A 25217-nucleotide genomic window follows, 5' to 3' on the forward strand; every position below is an offset into this window, starting at 1 on the left:
TAGGGGACACCAGCATTTGTTATCAGCAAGTTAATTTCTGAAGAAACTCTGAGCAATAAGTGTAGGCATTTCCCATTGGGAATCAGCTTCTGGGATCTTGAGATGGGAGAGCTAGCAGAGATTTAAGCAGGTACCTGGGATATGGGGTATGGGGATGGCAGTATGAGGTCAAAGGAGCAGTTAGAAGGTAAGAAAATTTAGGGACTCCTGGGAGGCTCAGTGGTTGGGTGTCTGCCTCTGGCTCATGATATGATCTTGGATACTGGGATTGAGTCTCACATCACATTCCCCACAGGGAAGTGTCGTCTCCCTCTGTGTCTCTACTTCTCTCTGTGTGTCTCTCATGAATGAATAAATAAAGTCTTTTTTAAAAAGGAGGTGGAACCATATGATCCTCTCAGATGCAGAGAAAGCATTTGACAAAATACAGCATCCATTCCTGATCAAAACTCTTCAGAGTGTAGGGATAGAGGGAACATTCCTCAACATCTTAAAAGCCATCTACAAAAAGCCCACAGCAAATATCATTCTCAATGGGGAAGCACTGGGAGCCTTTCCCCTAAGATCAGGAACAAGACAGGGATGTCCACTCTCACCACTGCTGTTCAACATAGTACTGGAAGTCCTAGCCTCAGCAATCAGACAACAAAAAGACATTAAAGGCATTCAAATTGGCAAAGAAGAAGTCAAACTCTCCCTCTTCGCCGATGACATGATACTCTACATAGAAAACCCAAAGCCTCCACCCCAAGATTGCTAGAACTCCTACAGCAATTTAGTAGCGTGGCAGGATACAAAATCGATGCCCAGAAATCAGTGGCATTTCTATACACTAACAATGAGACTGAAGAAAGAGAAATTAAGGAGCCAATGCCATTTACAATTGCACCCAAAAGCATAAGATACCTAGGAATAAGCCTAACCAAAGAGGTAAAGGATCTATACCCTAAAAACTATAGAACACTTCTGAAAGAAATCGAGGAAGGCACAAAGAGATGGAAAAATATTCCATGCTCCTGGATTGGCAGAATTAATATTGTGAAAATGTCAATGTTACCCAGGGCAATTTACACGTTTAATGCAATCCCTATCAAAATACCATAAAAAGGAGGTGGGAACATTTGGAAAAGGATCTCTAAAATGGAAATCGGTTTGAGTGACCTGGAGGTGGAACTATCTTGGAAAGCAATTTCCTAAGGTCTCTGCATTCCTGGTTTAGAGTATCATCTCTGTGGAGAGCGATTACAGGGACAGAGAGGGGTTAAGGAGAGCTCACTGACCCCTCCTTCCCACTACCTGAGGTTAGGGAGGGTGAGAACAGAAGAGCCTATGGAGCAAGCACCCGGGGAGGAGGAGCAAAGGGCGAGCAGAGACAAACGGAAGAGCAGACAGCGGGATCCACCTCTCACCTCCTCCCAATCTGTCCCCTCAGTGCATTTCCTTGGCTGCCAGCACAGAGTGTGTCCCCAGGGCACAGGCTCAGGGCACAGGGCACAGGACTGGGCTCCACAGCTGGTCCAGGAGCGAACATGGCCAGACAGTGGGCGCTGCTGCTAGCCTGCCTCCTCCTGTCTGGGTTCCTGCTCTCAGAGGCCGCCAAAATCCTGACTGTATCCTCACTGGGTGAGTGCTTGGTGGGAAAATCAGAGACAGCTGCATCCCGGGTTTTCAGACTGGATTGTGTCCCAGGCTGGCTGAGGTAGAGGTGGGCAGGCCTGTGTCGCAGAGAGGTCCCCACTGCTGGGCTGGGGAAGTCAGTTCTTGAGAAAACAGTGGTTTCCTTTCTTCTCTTTTAATCTGCCTTGTAGGGAATCCCTGGGTGGCTCAGCGGTTTAGTGCCTGCCCCTTTGGCCCAGGGCATGATCCTGGCACATTAGGTTCCCTGCATGGAGCCTGCTTCTCCCTCTGCCTGTGTCTCTGCCTCTCTCTCTCTCTCTCTCTCTCTCTCTGTCTCTCTCATGAATAAATAAATAAAAACTTAAAAAAAAAATCTGCCTTGTAGGTGCTTCCCATGGTGCATAGCTGGGGCCAGAATTTAGATCCAGGGCTGACCTGGAGACCTCGAGCCATCTACTCCAGGGTGAGGCTGGACGTTCAGAGGCATACCCCAGACGTCTGGAGGTGTGCAGTAGATGCTGTAGGAAGTGGAAGGCGAGGTCAGTTTAGGCTCTTGGAGGCCAAGGATGGGGACTCTTGTGGGCAGCAGCCCAGACTGGGAATGTGTCATTCACAGGACACCTGCAGAACTGATGGGCACAGGAGGGGACCCCAGGACAGTCAAGTCCTTGGGAGCCCCTCTCCCTTTTGCCCTTGCTGCTCGAAGCTTTTGAAGGATAGTGAAGCAGCCAATTCTGCAGGAAGTCAGGTTTATTTCCTTTACTTTGGCCCCAAAGCAACAGAAGGGGAATAGGAACATTTGTCAGGATAAGGAGGCATCATAGGATGGAGCTTCCCCAGGAAAATGTGGCATCATCATGAAAGGATAGGGGTCTCCCCAGGTCACGTTTAGATCCCCAAAAATCTGAGGAAAAAGCACAGAGTCTAATTGAGCATCTCTGTTTTATTTCCTGACAGTGACCCTGAGGGTCAGGGGAATAAGGGGCCTTTTGCAAGAGCCCACGAGACCTCCCTCATGGACACCCCGACTTTACTCACTGCTTCTTACCTCAAAGCTGTCCTCTTCCCCAACTCTTTACAGTGTGGATTCCTAAAGATCAGTATTTAAAAAACCTTGTTTCCCATTAAAAAAAAATTTTTTTTTAAACGATAGAGGCAGCAGAAAAAGAGAGCTCCCTCACCTGTGGAAAGCCCGTGACCCGGGCCTTGCAGCAGGAGCAGGTGCGGTCGGAGGCCCCGCCTCTGTCCCAGAATGCACCGGGGCACCACGCCCCGCAGACATGGCGGCCTCCGCGGGCGGGCTCCTCCCCTCTCTCGGGGCCTTCGTCGGGTTCAACGTGAGCCAGAACAGGCCCGCCGAGGCCGCAGGGGCTTGTTGCGGAATCCACGTTGCCCCGGGCAACACAAGCATAAATACACGAGACCGGACTAACCTCCACGGATACACGCGCGCCTGTAGTCCCGTGACCCCCCTGTGACCCGGCGTCACGGGCCGCACCTTCCCAACCACCCCGCTTCCCGGTTGGGCAGGTTCTCTTCCTTCCCTCCTGACCCGGCTCTCTCTGCTGCAGAGACTCAGGCTCAACAAAAATGCCCCGTGATGGCCTGAGATTTTAGACACTTCTTGCAATGATAGAACCTGTACCTCCCTGCCCATCAAGCTTCTCTTCCCTTACAATTTTAGACCTTCCTACCTTGGGTGATATCCAGGTCATCATGCATGCAGGACCTTGCAGTTCTACCCCCAGGCACCCACTCTTACCCTGAATGCCTTCATTGGATGTTCAGCAATTTTCAGGCCCCACTGGAAACATCCTGCCTTATGTAATGGAATCTCAAGGATTTTTGGTTCTAAGTGGTAGGTTCACCTCCTTCTGCTTCCAATCCTATTTCATGGACTCCCACATTTCTTGTTCCCACTCTAATATCCATTAACAAAGAGAAGGATTCCATAAATAACTCTGACTGATTGTCCCCGAGGAACACTTCCCAGTCCCATACACATCACTAGGTCTAATTTCCAGTACAGTTACTTCTTTAGGGCACAGAGCCTCTGTAAGTACTGGCTAAAATCAACAGGTACCTAGCACGAGGGACTCCTTAAGGCCTAAGCAGAGAAACTCATCACACACTGACATGGAGACCATGAGTCACAAAAGGAAATATTTGATGAATGATTGTCACAGGTCAAGATTTGGGCAGACTGGATATGGCTGTCCCAGTTGGGGCTTACCCAAAGTGTGACGGAGGGGCTGAAGAAACTCATCTTCCGTGGCTCACCATCAACACTTTGCCCCCTTACCTTGGAGATCCCTTCCCCTACATCAATTTCAGACCCTCTGTTCACATTTTTATAAAAATGAAATCTTGTATTGTTCCTAGGTGGAAGCCATTATCTACTGCTGGACCAGGTATCTCAGATTCTTCAAGATCATGGTCATGATGTTACTATGCTTCTTAATGAAGCCTTTTTAATCCAAGGTATGTTTTGTTTTTGTTTTTGAATCACTAAATTCTTCTATCCCAGAGAGACAATGTCTTCTGGATAGCACTACTTAGCACAAAACATTTCTGAATCTAGTTGTATTGGAAGTCGGAAAATCTGTGTGTTTGTGTGTGTTTATGTTATCTGCTGGATATCATTTTAGGCTTTGTAGACCTGGCCTCCACATTCCATGACTCCATGTTTTACCCCCTTTTCTAGGTGTTTAAGTCCTGTAATGCAGGCATGTAAGGTGGAGGGTTGAACCCTGTCTGGATTGCAGAGTATTAGCAACTCAGAATTCAAAAATCCAGCTAGAGGCAGTATTCTGTACAGTAGACACAAGAAGACACAGAATTATGTCTTGAGAAAATGCCTTTTATTAAAGACTTAAGAGCCAAAAAGTTTTTCATCTCTCCAGGGGGAAAACTGTCTAGTTCCCTTCTGTGTCTAAATTTTCCAAAAGGTTCATTTGCATAATACAGTGGTGTGTGCAGTGGATAAATGGCTGTCGTTTCAGAAATAAAAATTCTTTTTTTTCTTTCTCTCCCCCCTCCCCCCAGCTCCACACTTCAAAACTCCCCTATTAGGTCAGCATCCTACTGATAAGAGGGAAAGGAAAATCCGAATCTGTCCTAGTGATTTTACCTTTGTTCTAGAAGGCGCTCCTTTCAGGGTTGTGGTATCCTTAGGTTAGCAAACCTTTTTCTCCTTTTCCCCACCGCCTCCCAGTACTGTCCACTCTTGATTAACCTGTTTCTTCGGTATGGAACCCTGACAGTCCTGCTCCTTCCGTAGGATCTGCCCCTGCATTGTAGCTTGCTTAACGGATTACATCCCCTTTTTCCAAAGGTCTACATTCTAGGGTGTGGGCCAAGTTCTTCTGTAAAGAGATGAACGTGATGCCAATAAAATGTAACAAGAACAAAGAAAAAAAAAGGCAAGCCTCCATTCATCATTAGTGATCATTTTGATAACTACTATCATGTGGTGTGGCTTTAATTGTATTGAACACAAGTATTCAGCCATTTTTATAGCTTCTGTTACATAAGAAGAGGTGCTCTTCCTGTTTCTAGGTTACTTTCTACTCCTATTATGAGACTTGAACTTTAAGGAAGCTTTACCAGGATGCCTTTTGGTCATGTCCTAGGATCAGAATCTATCAATGGGTTGATTGTATATTCTTGAGACATCATTGGCTGCCCATGACTTGTGCATAGTGATGTCAGAAGTTTTTGAGTCACTGAATCCAAAGAATTGTAGCTAAGGGCACCTTCCTGGTGGCGCAGCGGTTTAGCGCCGCCTGCAGCCCAGGGTTTGATCCTGGGGACCCTGGATCGAATCCCACGTCAGGCTCCCTGCCTGCATGGAGCCTGCTTCTCCCTCTGCCTGTGCCTCTGCCCCTTTCTCTCTCTGTGTCTCTATGAATAAATAAATAAAATCTTAAAAAAAAGAATTGTAGCTAATATGAAGTTCATCAATCTTGTAGCTCTTGTCTGTTGACAAACAAGGACATAGAAGCCCAGAGAACTTTAAAGTTTTGTTCAAGTTCACACAGCAGGTTAATAATTGAGTTGGGTGGATTTGAACTTTAAGCTCATGATTACTCATTCAGAATTGCTAAAGCATTAATTTTTTTTAAAAAATCCAAAATTAATCATTTTTGATGAAAAAAGTCTGAGAAATTATGAAATTCTGGAGATGAATTTCAGACCCTGTTACTACTTAATCACCTCCTAGCTTGGGTTCTATATTTTTCATATCCTTTCTATACATATCCCTTTGTAACTGCCTTGTTAGTCTGATTGTGTATTTGCCTTGACTGCCAACCATGGTAGTTGTAGTCCATGATCATTTCATTTTGGTGGTTCTCATGGATTGAGGAACTGCTGAAAGCTTTAGACCCTCTACCACTTTAATATACATACCCACACTCTAAAATAATTCAGGGGACTCATGGATTCCTCTCCATTTTATTCTTGGTTCCAAGTTTTAATAGTTCAGAGTTTCTTGCAATACTTATCATTCACTCAAAATTTCTGAGGTTTTGAAATGGATTGTTAATTTTTCCCTTTAGCAGAACTTGGTAGAGGTCTGCAAATAAGGAAACACGTGATTGGATTATTCTTGTTGACCTGATTCAATACTCAGTACTGAACCTTTTGAATCTGTATTAACTGCCTGCTTGGATAACCTCACTATAAGATTTTTATTTAGAACATTTATGAATAAATGACTTCAGGAAAACTGAATTAGCTATCATTTCTAATGCTAGCATGTAGGACGGTTCTGGTCAATAACTGAAATCACAAGTGAAAGATGCCGCCCTACAGAGGACTGAATTGTCTTCAGTTCTGACTCTTTTCCTTTTTCTAAGAGAACTTGCTGCACCTCTCTGTCTACCAGGTAGACATTCCCCAAGTGACAGATCTCTTTGTTTTGGGGGAACTGTGCAGTTACGTCACTGATTCTCAGGGACTTGCTTACAAACACTCAAATGAAGTTCAACCTGGAGGGACATTGTCCTGACCAGACAATTCCACCCCTTGAAGCTATTTAGTTCTGCTTTCCTTGGGTGTGGAGGTAGGAGGGCAGATCAGCAGCTAATGTAAGACAGTCCTGTCTTGGAATTCAGGCTTTGATTGGATTCATGGGCTTCTCAATTTATTTCTCAAGTAGTTCGTCTCTTTATTGTTTGTAAAGTTTCTTGATCATTTCAAAGAACTGTCTCTGTTTTCATTGATTTCTGTTGGTTTTCTATTTCCAATTTTATTAATTTCCTCCCTAATCTTTTTTAATTCTACCTTATGTCTTAGGTCTAGTACACTTTCTTTCCCAGTGTCTTAAGGTTGCATAATAAGTTAATGATTTGATAACTTTCTTTTTTAATATAGGCATTGAAAACTGTACATTTCCTTCTAAGTCCTGCTTTGGGTACATCCCATAAAAGTTTTGGTATGTTGTGTACTCATTTTTATTTGTCTTTAAGTATTTTATGATTTGCCTTGTGATCTGTTTTTGATACATGGGTATTGTTTAAAAGGGTATTATTTAATTTCCATAATTTGTGAATTTTCTGGCTTTCCTTCTGTTGTGAATTTCTATCTTCCTCCTGACCCCTGGTGGGGTCAGATACCCTGTGGTAAGTATGTTTTAAACTATATTGAGACTTATTTGTGGCTGAGCATATGGTCTCTGCTGGAAAATATCCCATGTACCCTTGAGAGGAATGTGTGTGTCATTGTTGAGTAGAGTGTTCAGAAGATGTCTGTTATATCTAGTGTTCTATCTAGTGGATCAATATATGTAAGTCTTCTATTTCCTTACTGATCTTTCTGGATATTCTATCCATTATTGAGGAGTATTGAAATTTCCAATGATTATATAGAGCTGTCCATTTCGTTCTCTATTCTGCTAGCTTTTGCTTTAGATATTTTGATGGTTTCTCATTGGGTGCATATATCTTTATAATAGTTATACCTTGTTGTATTGAATCATTAATATACAAAGTTTTTCTTTGTCTCTTGCAATCTTATTTGATTTAAAGTCTGTTGTGTCTGATGTTTGCTCATCTGCTTCTGCTTTCTTTTGGTTATTATTTGCTTAGAATATCTTTTTCCATCATTTCCCTTTCTATCTATGTCATTGGATCTAAAGTGAGTCTCTTGTAGACAGTGTATATAGTTAGACCATGTTTTTCTTTGTGTTTGTGTGATTATTTTTGTATTTATTTTTAATGTATTTTATTATATTAAACTATTAATATATTGGGGTAATTGTAGATTTACAGAAAAGTTGCAAAGATATTACAGGAAGTTCCCATATACCTCAGACCTTCTTTCCCCCATTGTTAGTCCCATTTTATTTTTTAATTATTATTTTTTTATTGAAGTATAGTTGATACACAATGTTACATTAGTTTCAGGTTGTACCACATAGTGATTTGCCAACTGCATATATTATGCTGTGCTCACCACAAGTGTAGCTGCCATCTGTCACCATACAAGACAATTACATTTGGATCATGTCTTATTATCCATTGTGCCAATGTCTGTTTTTTTAATTGGGAAATTTAATCAATGTACATTTAGTGTAATGACTGATAAAGAAAGACGTGCATGTGTCCTTTTGCTATCTGTTTCTATATGCCTTGTAAGTTTCTTGTCCCTCACTTTCTTATCACTATTTTTCTTAAAGATTTTTTTTTATTCATGAGACACAGAGGGGGGGGGAGGGGCAGAGACACAGGCAGAGGGAGAAGCAGACTTCATGTAGGGACCCCAACGCTGGACCCGACCCTGGGTCCCCAGGATCACACCCCAGGCTGAAAGTGGCACTAAATTGCTGAGCCACCTGGGCTGCCCTGTATCACTATTTTTGTGTGTGTGTGTTTATTGATGCTTGTTGTGAAATGTTTAAATTATTTTTTCATTTATTTCTGTGTATATTCTATAGCTATTTTTGTGTTTGTGTGTTACCATGGAGATTTAATTTAACATGCTAAATCTATGTTACTCACATTTTAATTTATACCAGTTTAAGTTTAATAACATTAAAAAATTCTCCACCTTTGTTCATTCCCATCCCTTTAGGTTGTTGACATCACAACATTATCTTTTTGTATAGATGTGCCCCCAAACAGAAACTTTCATCAATTTAAGTGCATAGTACATTAAATTATATAGAAAACTTGATTGGAGTTACAACGAAAGTTTTTTTTTTTAAAGATTTTATTTATTCATGAGAGACACAGAGAGAGAGGGAGAGGCAGGGACAGAGGCAAAGGGAGAAGCAGGCTCCATGCAGGGAGCCCTATGTGGGACTTGATCCCAGGACTGCAGGATCACACCCTGAGTCAAAGGTAGACGCTCAACTACTGAGCCACCCAGGTATCCCACAAACAAAGTTTAAATAATACTTGCTTTTAAACTAATCATTGGTTTTCTTAAAATGTACTAGCTTCATAAACCATGTAGAAACCACAAGTGCAGTTAGGAAGCATTGCTATAATACTGGTTTTGTAATTTCCCGTGCATTTACTTCTATTAAAATTTTTATTTTTCTATGGACCCTTGAGATACTATTTTGTGTCCTTTCATTTTTCCCTGGATTGCTCCCTTGAGCATTTCTCTCAGTGTAGGTCCAGTGGTAACAACATACCTTAGATTTGTTTTTCCTGGAATGTCCTAATTCTGCTCTCACTTTTGAAATACAGTGTTGCTAGATACATAATTTTTTGTTGATCATTCTTTTCTTTTAGAATTTTGAATATGTTGGCCCATTGCCTTCTGGCCTGCAAAATTTCTGATTAGAAATTTAACTCTGGGAAACGAACAGGGGTAGTGGAATGGGAGGTGGGTAGGGGGATGGGGTGACTGGGTGATGGGCACTGAGGGGGACACTTGATGGGTTGAGCACTGGGTGTTATACTATATGTTGGGAAATTGAACTCCAATAAAAATATACTACAAAACAAAACCAACAAACAAAAAGAAATCTATTGATTATCGCACTGACAATCAGTTGTATGTGATGAGTCACTTTTTTCTTGCTGCTTTTAATATTCTCTCTTTATCTTTCTCAATTTTGATTATAATGTTGTGATGCGTTGTGTTTGCGTTCATTTCCCTTAAGGGTTTTTGAGCTTCCTGGATGTTTAAATTCATATATTTCATTTATTTCAGTCCCTTATTACTAAAGATATTCTCTCTTTTTCTGTTTCTTCTTTTGCGCATTCACAGTGCATATGTTGGTCCCTTCAGCTGTGTTCTTTTCTTTAGTCTTTTAACTTACTGTTCTTCACACTTGATTATTTCCATTGTTTTATCTTCAGGTTCACTAATTATTTCTTCTGCTTGCTCAAATTTGCCTTTGAATCCCTCTAGTGAAATCTTCATTTCATTTATTTTATTTTTCAGTTGTAGAATTTGTTTCAGGTTTCTTTTTAGATTTTATATCCTTTTATTGACATTTCTATTTTGCATACACATTTTCCTTGACCTTCTCCACATTTTCCTTTAATTCTCTGAGAATCTTTAAGGCAGTTATTTTAAAGTCATCATCTAGTATACCTGCCATCAGGCCTTTCTCAGGAACAGTTTCTGTTGATTCGTTATTTTCCTCTGAATAGGCTTCAGTTTTTTGTTTCTTGGTATGTCTTGGATTTTTGTTGCAAACTGAACATTTGAATATAACAATGTATTAAAACTGGAGGTGAGACTCACTTCTTTTCTCCAAGGTTTACAGATTATTGCTATTAATTTTGTCTAATTAATTAGTTAATTAATTTAGTGATTGTTTTAGGCTGCCTTTGTGATGAGGATTAACCTGAGATATAAATTTTGGTATTCTCAGATATTTCTGAGCCTTTTGCTGGACATGAATGGACACTTTAAAAATTTTTTCTGGTGTATGTAGTTGTATTCTGATGTCCTAGCCTTTCATGTTTCCCTCTCAAAAGAGGAAAATGAGAAAAATGTTGGGGAAAAGGAGACATCAGTCTCTTAAGACCCCTTGAAGTCCATTCAGCTGGTGGAGGGGGGATGGTTGCAATAATGCAGTATGATGTACAAGCATTGCTGCATAATTCTTGTCTGCACCTCTGTGATCAGAAGCAGAAATCAGCAATCAGAGCACAGATATCTTATATTTGGAGAAGCAGGTCCTTTTTGCCTACTCTAGCTCCTGAAACCTGGGTGCGAGCTGCTTTATGAACCCATATTCAGCTGCCTACTGTGAGATGTGGCTAGGAGATGGGTAGTTGATAATGTGATCAGAGCTGAAATAATGGAAATTAATTAAAATTTTCTGCAGTTTACAGATAAACCCTCCATGAAAGTGGACTGCAAGGTTCCAAAATAGATATTTTATACAGAATCTGCCAGTGCAATTGTTATCTAGATGGGAAGACAGATTCCTGGTGCTCTGCTATCTTACCAGACTCTTTGCTATTACCTTTTGATAAATCTTTTCTTTTCAGAATTTTTATATATAATATATATATATGAAGAGACACTGCAGCAGACAGTTCGTTGAAGTAAGAATTGGGCAGAACATATTACCAAATCTGCTTGCAAAGTATCTATTAGTACTTAGATATAGTCAGCAATTTCAATAATATTGGAAATGGAGGGCTTAGTATGAGTATTATAGTAATCCACTGCAAGATATCATTAGTTATTTGCTGGTTTAATAATAGTCTAAATTAGGCTATTAAATAGAGAACCAGTGAAAATGATTACTCTTTGCTTAATATGTTTTATATAATGGTTAAATCTTATTAAAATCCTTAAAGGCACTGTTTTAATATATATTGGGTTGTATTAACAATTTTAATATGTTGGACAGATCCAAATGGTCCCTTTTGTCAAGCTGACTGTAAATGCCAAAACTTATTTTTATTTTAATTAACTACTTGTTACGTAAAAGCAACCAAACCATATGGGTTTATAAAGCAGGTTTCAGCCACTAGGAGATAATGTAAAAAAATGGCTACTGTGACTATGGAATATTTAATCCCAGTAGTTAAGGCAAGGCATGCAAATATGTCCTCTCTCTAATATTTTTTACTCCTCAGGTACAAGAATTTCCTTGATAAATTTAGTATATTCTTCTCACATATCTGTTATTCTTGCTTCAGGATTGATTAAGACCATTATGGTTTGTCATTAGCTTATCTCACCTGATGTTAAAAGTATTTAGAAGCTGATCTAGAGGTACAAAAGCCAATATGTACCTTTCTTCTCTTATAAAGTTTTTAAAAAAGTAATCTTACATTCCACGTGTATGAAAACTGAGAACTCTGTTTCAATTTCTTTCCTGCTCTCCCACCCTGCCTTGTCCGTCTCTTTCCTCTTTCCTTTGGTGATTATTAGATGTATTTTCGGGAGGGTGTCCATTCTAACCTATTCATATTTATAAGTTTCTTCTTCAGAATGTCCCAATTAGTATCATCAAGGTGAGGTGCTTCCTCAGTGGTGATTTTGAGACACCTGAGATTGAGTTTGAATGAACCCCTTAATATATCTCCTTGAGAGTGTCATCAGTGTTTTTCCTTATTACTCTGTTAATCAGTGTTTTCTTTTAGCTACAGAAATATAATCAGCAGCAGTAACAGAGGCATTTTCTAGGGTTGTAGTGTACCTTCACTTTTACTTGTGTGAATCTCATCCTATGACATAGTGACTACCCTTCTTCAACCATTCTGTGGGCTTGTAAACTTGAATCAGTCTTGCCCAGAGTACTGTCTATAATGGGGGCAGTCCTGGAGACACACAACTATTGGTTACAGACTTCTACCTAGCCTAGTGTCAATTACAGCTCATGCTGGATCCAGAAACACAACCTAAGCTGATATGGAAGAGGGATTTGTGTGAGACACATGACCCAGGGCTACTGAAAGTCCAAACCCATACTTTTGTCTCAAAATGCCAATTATGAAAGCTTCTGAGTGGGGTGGATGAGGATTCCCCTACTTGGGTCTGGCTTGCTTGGCTTGAAACACTTGTTCACACAAAGGATGGCATGTTGAGGCTTTCTACTCTGTCTGCCAAGATATGTTACAGAAGGTTAAGGGTGAGATGAAGCTTGAAAGCGGTCATCACTCTAACTTCAGAAATGGTGTCAGACTTTATTACACATGAGTTATGGGGGAATTGCCAGAATGTGAAGTAGGACTGCAGAGGACTATGATTTTTTTATTTTAGGCCTTGGTATTTTTTGACAGAATGAAAAACCTGTGCATATATCACTTCTAATTTTAAAAAATGATTTCTTTTTCTTAATGGGAAACAACTGGGAACTGGGATAAAATAAGATCTGTATTTAAATACAAAGTATACCATTCACTGTACATGAAATCTTGAAAGATTGATTATCTGGCACTTCTTTTGTCTTTGTTTTCTCATCTCTAAAATGGTAAATAGTTATACCTCTAAATGTAAACCTTAAATAGAAACTCCCAGTACTCTAATATGAATAAAATTGGGTTGCTTGAGTGGTTCAGTTGGTTAAGTGTCTGCCTTCAGCCCAGGTCATGATCCCAGGTTCTAAGATTGAGCCATGTATCAGGCTTCTTGCTCAGCAGGGAGCCTGCTGCTCCCTCTCCCTGTGCCCCCTGCTGGTTCTCTCTCTCTCTCTCTCTCACTGTCTCTATCTCAAATAGATAAATAAATAAAATCTTTATAAAAAATTAATAAAAGCTATTAACCCATTATATGTTCCTCAGTAAAGATTAGCAGGTTGCATGATTGAAGAAATGAGAAAGCTGAAAAACCATAGTAAACAAACATTCAAAAAGCAAACATTTGAATATACACAAATAATAATAAGCAAATTGTGACATTATCATGCCAATGTTAATTTGGCTTCTATGGTATGACTAAACATTTCCTTATTGGTATTTTTATTTTTATTTTTTTAGGAAGGAAAGAAACTTCATACAAAGTTATAAGTTGGCTTCCATCTGAAGATCGTAGAAAAAAACATAAACATAAATGAATTGATTTATTTTGGAAAGAAGCTTTGCATGGCAGGTAATTATTCTCTGAATGAAAGACTTGCCTTTTTAGTGATACAAATGAATGGCTGGATGCATGGATACTTGAAGTGAGTTTAAGAGAAATGATGTGTGGATGGATGAGTGGGTGGAAGAGGAGATCAATTACAGTGGCAGCGGATGGATGGAGAAGATGAGTTTTATACTCCCAATTGTTCAGTCTTGTACTGTTGCTATTCCACTGCAAGGATGTGTGTTGTTCTATATAGTGAGGGGACTGTTCTTTCTGAATATTTCAGACAACATTTCACCTAGATGTTTGGGTATATTTTCTACAACACAAGAGCGGGTTAGACAGCTTAATTTCCCATTGTTGGGAAGTGATGAGGCAAGTGAGACTCACGAAATTATACATATTTTTCCTCCCTTTTCCTCACATAAAATCAAGAATAGAAAGATGCTTATGAATATTGATTTTTTTAAATACCTTGAACCACTCTCTTTTAAGCTCACTTAACAAGCCAAGTATTTTGGTGTTACAAAATGAACGAGTAACATGAGAGATGTTATCATTACCTGGGATGTAGAAATTCTTCACCTTTCACATTAGAGGGAAAAGGCACAACTTCATTCCTTGCTGAGTTAATATAGTGGCCTATCATCTAGCCCCCTTCTTTCCTTAGAAATTCTACTTACTATAAGGTGGTTCTAAAATCTGGCTTTTTTCATAAAGCCTTTTTCCTTATCAAACTAGAAGACCAAATTCTCTCATCATATAAGAGATCTGATCTAAAGTTCTCATTTGAAACTTGTCTATTTCATCTTGTGTTGTTACTCACATATTTTTAAATTATGTGTCTCGTTTCTTCTCCCTCACTTGATTATTTTAAACACCAGTTCTACCCACATTTTAAATATGGTATAATATGCTAAGCACAGTGCTTTCCTGTATTTTTTCAATTGATTGACTTAATTTCCAATATGACTAATGCTCTACTATTGAAGAAAATGTACTTCATATCTTGAATTTGTCAACAATATTAATCAAACATTCTTATGTAAAATATTTTAAATTAGAATAGAGAATAATTTCAGCTAATCACCTGTTGTCACATGAAGTTGATTTTAAACCTCAGGCAGACATCTGCATATTGCTAATGAGCTCTCACCTGTGGGCCTTCCTTAAGTAGGCTGACATGGTGGAATGTTGCACAGGTTACAGGTCTTCTGAGCCTAGATTCTCTTGATCCTTCATTCAAGTAGGAGGCTCATGGATCTCTAAAGCACCTGACTTGTAACCTCTCATCAAGGATATTCTCAACCTTTGCCCATGTGCTATATAAAAAGGATCATTTTCCTTGTAGGTACTGATGTGAAACATTGAAGAATAGTTCCTGGAATAGTGTCATAGACAAGACTCTTAATAGATATTGGTAAAATTTTAGAATTAATTTTTGTGAATACTTCACCAGCATGAAGTTGAAAAACAGTAATTAGCTTCAAATAGGCCTTTATTTTTGTATTAAATGTTAGTCTTTTCAGGTAGGAAGATGTAAATCTCCTGTTCAGTTTAGAAGGTGGATTCTAATATTACCTTTGGAAAGTTCCTTGTGTGAGGCAGTCTGTCAAATTCAGGATATACTCAATTTCAAATAAAAGGGATATACCTGAATGTTGATCCCATGAAGTTACTTCCACAGTTTGATTAGGAAACAGGACAGTCACTCATAAAGGATCAGTGTACAAATGAAAGTTAAACAGGGCATCACAGAATGTAACAACTAGACATGGAACTCTGAGATCTGCTAGTGTCAGAGATGTATTCAATGTAGAATGACCTCAAAAAAAAAAAAAAAAAAGACAAACTAGAAGGACCCAAATTAGCTTTGCTAGTGGGTGCATATGGATTGGCCAGAGAAAGGGAAGTGGAGAAAGAGAGAACATTTTAGGAAGCAGAAACAACTGGAGTAGAGTGATGAGAGCAAACTATTCATTGGACATCAGGTGGGCTGATGTCATATTATGGTCTTACTTACCTGGGTTTTTTTCTCTGAACCAAGCTTCTCTTAAGTATTGTAAAATTAACACTTCCAATAAATATTTGTCACTACTATTTTTGTTTTTACAGAGAAACATTTGACAACATTGTAAAGTTAATGGAAGAACTGGGGATTCGATGCAGTGGTTTGCTAAGAAAAGGAGATACCGTGGATTCCTTAAAAAATGAGAATTTTGACTTGGTATTTGTTGAAGCATTTGACTTCTGTTCTTTCCTGGTTGCTGAGAAGCTTGGGAAGCCATTTGTGTCTATTCTTCCCACCCAGTTTGGCAGTGTGGACATTGGACTACCAATCCCTGTGTCTTATATTCCAGTGTTCGATTCCCAGCTAACCGACCATATGGATCTCTGGAGCCGACTGAGGAATTTTCTAATGTTCTTTGATTTCTTCATGAAGCAATGGCAAATCCAATCTACGTTTGACAAGACTATCAAGGAATATTTCCCAGAAGGCTCTAGGCCAGTTTTGTCTCATCTTCTAAAGAAAGCAGAGCTGTGGTTTGTTAACTCTGACTTTGCCCTTGAATTTGCTCGGCCCCTGCTCCCCAACACTGTGTATGTTGGAGGCTTAATGGTCAGACCTGTTAAACCAGTGCCACAAGTAAGTAAAACTGTAGCTCTCGGCTGATGATATGGACACCATGCAGAGCTCTTCAGTGCAGAATTGGTGACTCCTCTGCCAGAGGGAACTGGGAGTGATGTAGCATGAGACAGGCAAACAATGAGGATATACATTTTTATTTTTCTAGTCTAATTTTTGCATTTGATTCTCTTTTAAATTTTATGTTTTTAATTTTATTTTAAATCTTGCTAAAAAGACTTAATATGAAATCTACATCCTTATGAAATTTTTAATAGTACAAAACATAATTATTGACTTAGGTACCATTTTGTGCCTCAGATCTCTAGATCTTACACATCTCACTTATCTGTAACTGTTCCTCCATGGAATAGTAGCTACCCTTTACCCTCATTACCACCCTTCCACCCCCCCCCAACCCTCGGCACAAACCTTGGAAACCAAAGTTCACTTTAGATTCTATGAATTTGACTATTTTAGATGCTTCATATAAGTTAATTCATGCAGTATTTACCTTTCTGGCTTATGTCACTTAGCAGAATGTCCTCAATATTCATCCATGTTTTCCCATATTGCAAAATCTCCTTCTTTTTAATGTATCCCATTATATATATATATGTGTGTGTGTGTGTGTGTGTGTGTGTATATATATACACAATATATTTTTTTAACCATTCATCTTTTGAATGGATATTTTCGTGGTTACCACATCAAAGATATTGTGAATAGTGCTTCAATAAATATGGGAATGCAGATATCTCTTGGAGATCCTGATTTCCATTCTCTTGGATACAGAAAGAGAAATCAGATTGCTCCATCATATGGTGGTTTTATTTTTAATTTCAGGGGGAATTTCCATATTGTTTTCCGTAGTGGCTTCACCATTTTTCATTCTGAACAACAGTATGTAAGGGTTGCTCTTTTTCCATATTCTCAACATATGTCTTATGGTTTTTAATAATAACCATACCAATAGATGTGAATTGATATCTGATTGTAGAATTGATTTGCATTTCCCTGTTGACTAGTATCGGTAAGCCTTTTTTCATATATCTGTTTGCCATTTGCATGTTGTCTTTTGATAAATGTTTATTGCAGTCCTTGGCCTAATTTTTTAATGGGTGTATAAGATTTTTTTTTCTACTGAGTTGTAGTCTTTCCTATGATCTTGGAGATTAATATCTTATCAGAAATACAGTTTGCAAATATTTTCCATTTTGTAGGTTGTCTGTTGGTCTGTCGTTTCTTTTGCTATGCAGGAGCTTTTTAGTTTAATGTAGTCCCAACTGGTTTTGTTATTGTTGTTGCTTATTTTGGTGTTTGTTCATTTTGAGTTTGATATTTCATTTTCTTGTGCATTGTGCTATATCACTGATATCATTGCCAAGACCAATGCCATGGAACTTTCCCTATATTTGTTTCTAAGAGCTTTATAGTTTCAGGTCTTATGTTTAAATCTTTAATCCATTTAGAGTTGAGTTTTTTGTATGCTGTATGGTGAGGGTAGACTTTTATTCTTTTACATGTGGATTTTCACATGATGAGGATAGGGATTCTGGTTGGTGAGACAGTGTTTTCACAGCTATCTGCTGGCTTTGGTGAGACTGATTACACATTTGCCTGTGGTGCAGTCTGTCTTTAGTTTTTCTTTTAAATTTTTTTATGTTTCTGTTAGGAAAAGAGACCATGTAGCTTCTTATTCTAATGTCATGCTCTGTTTTTTTTTTCAATTTTTTTCCTTTTTCAAATTTAAATTCAACCAGCTGACATATAGTACCTCATTGGTTTCAGACGTGGTTTTCATTAATTCATCAGTTGTATATAACGCCCAGTGATCATCATATCATGTGCCCTCCTTAATGCCCATCACTCAGTGATCCAACCCCCCTACCCCACAGCAACCGTCAGTTTTTTCCTGTAGTTAAGAGTCTCTCATGGTTTTTCTCCCTCTCTGATGACTTCCCATTCCGGTTTTACTCCCATACCCTATGATTCTCTACACTGTTTCTTATATTACACATAGAAGTGAAACCATATAAGTCTTTCTCTGATTGACTTTTTTCACTCAACAAATACCCTCCAATCCCATCCACATTGATGTAAATGGTAGGTATTCATCCTTTTTGATATCTGAGTAATATTCCATTGTGTGTGTGTGTGTGTCTACACACACACACACACACAGCACATCTTTCTCCATTCATCTGTCGATTTGACATATGGACATCTTGGCTTATTCTGTAGTTTGGATATTGTACACATTGCTGTATGAACATTGGGGTGTAGGTTCCCCTTGGGATCACTACATTTGAATCTTTGGGGTAAATACCCATGTAGTGCAATTGCTGAGTCATAAGGTAGTTCTATTTGTAAATTCTTGACGAACCTCCATACCAATTTCCAGAGTGGCTGCACCACTTGCATTCCTACCAACATGGTAAGAGGATTCCCCTTTCTCTGCCTTCTTGCCAACATTTGTTGTTTCCTGACTTATTAATTTTAGCCATTCTGACTGGTGTAAGATGGTATCTCATTGTGGTTTTGATTTGTATTTCCCTGATGCCAAATATTGTGGAGCATTTCATGTGTCTGTTGGCCATTTGTATATCTTCTTTGGAGACATGTCTGTTCATGTCTTCTGCCCATTTCTTGACTGGATTGTTTGTTTTTTGGTTGTTGAATGTGATAAGTTCTTATAGACCTTGAGTATTAGACCTTTATCTGATATATCATTTGCAAATATATTATCCCATTCTGTGGGTTGCTGTTTAGTTTTTGTCAAATGTTTCTTTTGCTGTACAGAAGCTTTTTATCTTGATGAAGTCCCAGTAGTCCATTTTTGCCTTTGTTTCCCTTGCCTTTGGAGATGTGTCTAGCAAGAAGTTGCTGTGGCTGAGGTCACAGAGGTGGCTGCCTGTGTCCTCCTCTAGGATTTTGGTGGATTTCTTTTTTTTTTTTAACAATAAATTTATTTTTTATTGGTGTTCAATTTGCCAACATACAGAATAACACCCAGTGCTCATCCTGTCAAGTGCCCCCCTCAGTGCCCGTCACCCATTCACCCCCACCCCCCGCCCTCCTCCCCTTCCACCACCCCTAGTTCATTTCCCAGAGTTAGGAGTCTTCATGTTCTGTCTCCCTTTCTGATATTTCCTACCCATTTCTTCTCCCTTCCCTTCTATTCCTTTTCACTATTATTTATATTCCCCAAATGAATGAGACCATATAATGTTTGTCCTTCTCCTGATTGACTTATTTCACTCAGCATAATACCCTCCAGTTCCATCCACGTTGAAGCAAATGGTATTTGTCGTTTCTAGTGGCTGAGGAATATTCCATTGTATACATAACCACATCGTCTTTATCCACTCATCTTTCGATGGACACCGAGGCTCCTTCCACAGTTTGGCTATTGTGGACATTGCTACTATAAACATCGGGGTGCAGGTGTCCCGGCGTTTCATTGCATCTGTATCTTTGGGGTAAATTCCCAACAGTGCAATTGCTGATTTTGGTGGATTTCTGTTTCACATTTAGGTTTTTCAATCATTTTGAGTTTATCTTAGTGTATGGTGTAAGAAAATGGTCCAATTTCATTCTTCTACATGTGGCTGTCCAATTTTCCCAACATTATTTGTTGAAGAGACCATTTTTTCCCATTATATATTATTTCTTGCTTTGTCAAGGATTAGTTGACCAAAGAGTTGAGGGTCCATTTCTGGGTTCTCTATTCTGTTCCATTGATCTATGTATCTGTTTTTGTGCCAGTACCATGCCATCTTGTTGATCACAGGTTTGTGCTACAGCTTGAAGTCCAGCATTGTGATGCCCCAGCATCGCAATTTTTTTTCAACATTCCTCTGCTTATGCCAGGTCTTTTCTGGTTCCATGCAAATTTTAGAATTATTTGTTCCAACTCTGAAAATGCCCATGATATTTTTTTTGAAGATTTTATTCATTTATTCATGAGAGACACAGAGAGAGAGGCAGAGACACAGGCAGAGGGAAAAGCAGGCTTCATGCAAGGAGCCTGATGTGGGACTTGATCCCAGGACTACAGGGTTACACCCTGAGCCAAAGACAGATGCTCAACCACTGAGCCATCCAGGCACCCCTGCCCATGGTATTTTGATAGGGAGTGCATTGAATGTATAGATTGCTTTGTGTAGCATAGACTTTTTTTTTTTAAGATTTTATTTATTCATGAGAGACACACAGAGAGAGAGGCAGAGACATAGGCAGAGGGAGAAGCAGGCTCCATGCAGGGACCTCAATGTGGGACTTGATCCCGGGACTCCAGGATCATGCCCTGAAGCTCCAGGATCATGCTCCAGGAGCATGAGCTGAAGGCAGATGCTTAACCACTGAGCCACCCAGGTGTCTCTAGCATAGACGTTTTAACAATATTTATTCTTCTAACCTGTGAGCATGGAATGTTTTTCCATCTCTTTGTGTCTTCCTTAATTTCTTTCATGAGTGTTCTGTAGTTTTCTGGATACAGATCCTTTACCTCTTTGGTTAGGTTTATTCCTAGGTATCTTACAGTTTTTGGTGCAATTGTAAATGAAGTGAACTCCTTAATTTCTCTTTCTTCAGTCTCATTGTTAGTGTATAAATGTGCAACAGACTTCTGTGCATTGATTTTGTATCCTGCCGCATTGCTGAATTGCTGTATGAGTGCTAGCAATTTTGGGGTGGAGTCTTTTGGGTTCTCCATATACAGTATCATGTTATTTAGTAAGAGTGGGAATTTGGCTACTTCTGTGCCAATTTGAATGCCATTTGTTTCTTTTTGTTGTCTGATTGCTGAGGCTAGGAGTTCTAGTACTATGTTGAACCACAGTGGTGAGAGTGAGTGGGTATCCCTGTCAGGTTGCTGACCTTAGGGGAAAAGCTCTTAGATTTTCCCTATTGAGAATGATATTTACTGTGGGCTTTTTGTAGATGGCTTTTATGATATTGAAGTATGTTCCCTCTATTTGTACACTGTGGAGAGTTTTATCAAGGAAAGGTGTTGTATTTTGTCAAATGCTTTCTCTGCATCTATTGAGAGGATCATGTGGTTCTTGTCCTTTCTTTTTATTAATGTGATGTATCACATTGATTGATTTACAGATGTTGAACCACCCTTGCATCCCAGGAGTAAATCCCGCTTGGTCATGGTGAATAATCTCTTTAATGTATTCTTGGATCCTATTGGTTAATATCATGGTGAGAATTTTGGCATCCATGTTCATCAGGGATATTGGTCTGTAATTCTCCTTTTTGATGGATTTTTTTTTTTTGTCTGGTTTTGGGATCAAAGTAAAGCTGCCCTAATAAAAGGAATTTGGAAGTTTTGTGTGTGCCAAACTCTGTAGACTCCTGCAGTTCGTGCCCACATGGATTCTCCTGGGGAGAGGGATGACCCTCCCCATTACTGTCTTTTAGAGGGTCCCTGAACTGAGAGCTGTCACCTGGTCATGCACACACAGCTCTGCTCCTCCCAGAGGAAGCTGGAGGGTCCCCAAGTTCCTGTCCTTTCAGGATCCCCACATGGACAACAGTCACCTCGTTGGGCTGTGGTTCAGGGATCAAATTGAGATCCCCCTTGTTGGCTTTCTGACTGTAAGCAGTTTCTTTGTTCCAATGCTTAGGAATTTTACTGACTCAGGCATCCTCATTCTTTCTGTGATTCTGGGGATCCTGAGACCACACTATTCCAGCAAGCACTTTTCAGGCAGGGATGTCTCTTAATGGAGCAGTTTTATAAGGGTTTCAGTTTTGCACTCTGGAGCTATATCACTTTCCTGTAGTTGGATTATGGAGGCTACTTCCCCTGTCATTTATCTTCCGATATATCACTTTGGATTCACTTCTCCACACCTACTACCTTGCAGAAAGTTGTTATTTTTCTACTTGTAGGGTTCCAGCCATTCTTTTCTTACATCTCAGGTTGAATTCATGGGTGTCAGAATGATTTGATAGTTATCTAGCTAAATTCACCAGATGAAATGAGGTCCTCTACTCTTCCACCATCTTGCCCCTTCTGCTCTTTTCAAATTTTAGTAATAGATTTACATCAATCTTATAATTATCAAAAGACAGTAAAACTGATTTTAAGTGGTCCCCGTGGATGGTAGATCTTATGGTGTAGTGCAGGATAGAATCAAATAGTGGCCGATTGAACAATGGAGGAAAGGTTGTGAGCTGGGGACAATGAAACAATGCAGAGGAAGATTTGACAGAAGTGTAAACTCGGGAGTTGAAAGACATGTACACTGGACACTACAAATTTGCTGAAAGAAATTCGGAAGACCAGAATAAAGATAAAGACATCTCTAGACCATGGATGGTGATACTTACTCTTGTAAAGAGAGCAACACTATTCAAAGTGATCTACATATTTAATCTAATTCTTATCAACAGATCAACAGTTCAAAGGCCTCTTCTTTTTATAGACATTAAAAAGCCAATTTTCAAGTTGATATGGAAATGTAAGAGACCTTGAATAACCAAAACAATTTGAAAAGGAACACAGTTGGATGACTCATACATCTGTGACCAATTCATTTTTGTTAAAGGTGCCAAAACTATTCAATGAAGGAAAGAGTAGTCTCTTCAGAAAATGCTACTGATCCCACTGGATAGTCGCATGAATGAGAATGTATTTTGAGCCTTCCTCACACCACATACCAAAATTTACTCAAAATGGAGCGATGGCCTAAATAAAGAGCTAAAAGCCATAAAATTCTCAGAAGAAAAGAAAGGGATAAATCTGCATGGACTTGTATTTGGTAATGAATTTGTAGATGTGACACCAAAAGCATGAATAGCAAAGGAAAAAAATAGGTAAATTGAATTTCATCAATTTGGATGGATTAAAACCTGCTGCTCTGTATCAAAGGACATTATATAGAAAATAAAAGGACAACCTATCAGGTACAAGCCAAGTATATATCTTCACCACCACCTTTTAGCCTCATACTGGAGGTCCTAAGTAAAGTAATAAGACAAAAATAGGAATGACAAGTATATAGATTAGGAAGGATCAAGAAAATTGTTTTTGTTCACAGACATGATGGTCCAGTCAAAAATCTAAAAAAAGCTCAAGGTATGATCCCGGAGTCCCAGGATTGAGTCCCATGTCAGTCTCCCTGCATGGAGCCTGCTTCTCCCTCTGCCTGTGTCTCTGCCCCTCTCTCTCTGTATCTTCTCATGAATAAATAAATCTTTAAAAAAAATAAAACCACTCTTTTTTATATATCAGAAATTCATGGGAGAATGTGAAATTAAAAACACTGTAACATTTACATTAGCACCATATAAAATGTGATCTTGAGAAAAAATCTAACAAAATATGTACAGGATTCATATGTAGAACTAGTACAAAACTCTATTGAAGGAAATCAAGGGACTAAAGTGGAGAGAAAGTCCATGTTCATAGATAGGAAGAGTCAATATTGCCAAGTATCTAGTTCTCTGCAAATTGATCAATACATTTAATGCAATCACAAATTCTAACCAACTTATTTTGTGGATAATAATGAATTGATACTGGGGCACCTGGGTGGCTCAGTGGTTGATTATCTGACTTTGCCTCAGGTCATGATCCTGGGGTCCTGGGATCAAGTCTTGCCTCAGGCTCCCCCTGCTTCTCCCTCTGCCTATGTCTCTGCCTCTTTCTCTGCATCTCTCATGAGCAAATAAAATCTTTAAAAAAAGATTATGAATTGATACTAAAATTTGCATGGAAAGCCAACATCCTGAAGAGCCAACACAATATTGAAGATGAAGAACCAAGTTGGAAGGCTGACACTGTCAACTTCATGACTTACTATAAAGCTATAATAATTAAAACTGTATGATACTGGCAGAAGATTAAGAAAATAGCCAATGTAACAGAATAGAGAATTCAAAAATAGACCCACAGACATTAGTGAGCTGATCTTACACAAAGAAGTAAGGACAACTGTATAGAGAAAACACATACTTTGAAAAAACTGTGATGGAAAATAGATATCTCAACACACACAAAATTGGACTCAGAACATAAACTTTTCACAAAAATTAACTCAAAACAGACCACAAACCTAAATATAAAATGCAAATGCAATTGTACAAGTTTTTAGAATATGATATCAGGGAAAATCTAGGTGAGCTAGGGTTTGGTGAAAACTTTTTAAATGCAAAACCTAAGTTATGTTATATGAAAGAAGGGGTTGATAAGTGTGCTAAGTTGAAATTAAAATTTCTGTTCCAAGCAGGCACTGTCAAGAGAATAAGAAGAGGAGCCACAGAACAAGAGCAAGTATATGGAAAAGACATATCTATTAAAATGGTTATTCAAATATGCAAATAAGCACTTTATACACGCAAATATACACAATACGCAAGAACTCTTAGAATTTAACAGTAAGAAAACCAGGAATTTAAAAATGGGCTAAAACTTTCCTAGACCCCTCAACAAAGAAGACAGATGGCTTTAGGCTTATATGAGAGAGTCACCTGATAGAGACCCTTTCCCAGCATCTACTTCAACTTCTAGAAACCCTACTGCCCTGTACTGGGCCAGGACAGCAACTGGCACTCTCCCAGGCACTAGCATCCTAGCATTTAGGAATGGCATCGGGACACTCCTAAATGACAATATATATGCCCCCACACCTAGAATGAGGATGAGGATGACTTTGGTACTGGGGCCATGTTTTCAATGAAGAAAAATTCCCAACACGTGGACTTCCCTCTTTATAAAACATTGTTATACATGCAAGTCCTGGATCTAGATGTTGGTGCCACAGTATGCTTTGAGTCCTTTATGGGCAACGTAGGCTATTGTGGTAGTGACTAGATCACTAAAGCTCTCTTCACGTTCATTTGAGATTATTGAGTGTTTTTGTATGGTAGGATGTGTCCTGAGGTTTCAGAAAAATGGCCTCAAGGCTGCCAGACACAATGGATATGAACACAGTGCAGAGAGCAGTGAGCCGTCTCAGGGGCTATG

At 39.1% G+C, this 25217-nt stretch overlaps 1 protein-coding gene across 8 annotated transcripts in view; it reads left to right on the forward strand.

Moving 5' to 3' along the window:
* The window catches only part of LOC112652725 (UDP-glucuronosyltransferase 3A1-like), a 119545-nt gene that overhangs the window by 59135 nt on the left and 35193 nt on the right, over nucleotides 1-25217 (forward strand). The window lies entirely within an intron of this gene.

This window comes from Canis lupus, chromosome 4 (assembly GCF_003254725.2).
Source record: "Canis lupus dingo isolate Sandy chromosome 4, ASM325472v2, whole genome shotgun sequence".
In the NCBI taxonomy this organism is placed as follows: Eukaryota; Metazoa; Chordata; class Mammalia; order Carnivora; family Canidae; genus Canis; species Canis lupus.